Genomic DNA, 2054 nt, shown 5'->3' with positions numbered 1-2054 from the left:
CTTGGCACCCTTGACATTTTGGGCTAGATAATTCTTTGTTGGGGTGGGGTGAGGCTGTCCTGTACATTATGGGATGTTTAGCAGCAGCTCTGGCTTCTACCCACTAGATGCCAGTAACACTACCCCAAGTTGTGACAACCCAAAGTGTCCAGACATTGCTGAATGTTCTGGCGGTGGGGGTAACAAAGTCACCCAACTGGATTACATGAAGCAGGAACAATAAATCATGAAGAACCAATTCAAAATACTGTGAAAAATATAATGGTTGAAGTAAATAACTCAGTAAATGGGTTATGTAGCAATATGGATCTAGGCCAAGAATGAATTATCGAATTGAAAAATCAGGTATAGGAAGTCTTCTAGAAGGTATTAGAAAGGGGTAAACATGAAAATATGAAAGTTAACAAACCTGGAGGATAGAAGTATCAATATCTACATCATAAAGAGTATAAGAAGGGGAAAAATAGAGGGGATGAAATATTTGTAGATACAATGTTTGCTAAATTCCCAGAACTAAAAAAAAAAAAAATTCTCAGATTGAATGGGTACATAAAGGGCCAATCAGGAGAGATGGGAAAAATCTAATCCTAGATACATTAGAGTGAAATGAAAGAACATCAAAGAGGAAGAGCAACATCCAGAGAGAAAGAGCAGCTTTCCTATGAAGGAACAAGATAGAGATTGACACTAGACTTCTTAAAGCATTCTAAGGCGAGAGTAGGAGAAAGGAAGTAGGGATCAGGAAGGAAGGGGAAAAGAGAAACAAAAATTAAAAGTGGGCTTTGTAATCATTCAATAAACTTATCTCTACTGCGGTGTAACAGAAAAACCACTCAGCTTGGTGTAAGAAACCTTGGCTGAAGTCCCAACCCAGACTCTTTGGCACTTAAGACACAAAGCCAGGTAAAAAGTTAGACTCCACGGAAGGAAACGGGGTGGCTGTACTTTTGTAGTCCCAGTATTTGGGCTTCAGCTGTACAGATGGATCCAGTTCCTAGGACCTGATTCATGAGACTGATGTATGCATCAAGATGTTAATTTACTATTCATAATGGGTAAAACATCTTTCCAGGGAATTATAAATACACCTGGGCTTGTTATTCATGGCATTTCTCATCTAAGTTCTCAATTAATTACCAATGAATTACATATCAATTAGTGAATACCGAGTCAGAAAAATTAGTTGAATGATCATGAGGAAAAGGATTAATTTCCTCATCTCTTTAGTGTTATCATCCTATTTCAGTTTTTCTCTTGGCCACTGATGATTAAATGCTAACCAATTCTTGCTCATCTTCCCGCCACTCTCTACTCCCTGCCCCTCCCCATGTTTCACAATCTTACATTATGTCAAATTAGATTAGTTTTATATTTCAGTCTTGAGATAACCAGGAACATCATGATTGGACTTTCTTATCAAACATTTGCAGGACACCTCTTTAGGTTGGTTAAGTAAAAATAACCAATAGTTATTACATGTTAGGTATCATATATGCATTATCTCATTTAATCCTCACACAACTCTATGAGGTAGGTACTATTATTCCTATTTTAGAAGTTGGGCAACTGGGGTAGTGTAAGTTAAGTAACTTGCTCCAGGTTATTCAGCTAGTAAGCAGGGTCAAAGGAAGCCAGTAAGACCTCAAAACCAACAACCCGAATAACTGCTAGATTTTCCCCGTGTCCTAGGCTCACTTTTCTTGTCTGCACCTATCTCACAGCGTTGTGAGATTCAAACGAGATAAAATATGCAGCAGGTTTTTAAACCTATGAAGCGTATTGCAAAATGGCACATACTATTTTAAAATATACAATTAAAATACAGTCTATTTGTAATAATGGGTAACATAGCACGATTACAGAACATATACATTTCACAATCACAAAATTCAGGTCCTTAAAAACTTTTTATTGAAATATAACATACATGCTGTAAAGTTCACAAAACGTAAGCGTGCAGCTCAATTAATTTTTACAAAGCATAAATTGAAAAAAAACAAGTAACCGCCACCCAGATCAAAACATAAAACTTTACCAGTATCTCAGAAGCCTCC

The sequence above is a fragment of the Tursiops truncatus genome, chromosome 16 (genome assembly GCF_011762595.2).
Source record: "Tursiops truncatus isolate mTurTru1 chromosome 16, mTurTru1.mat.Y, whole genome shotgun sequence".
NCBI lineage: Eukaryota > Metazoa > Chordata > Mammalia > Artiodactyla > Delphinidae > Tursiops > Tursiops truncatus.
This window is presented reverse-complemented; position numbering follows the sequence as displayed.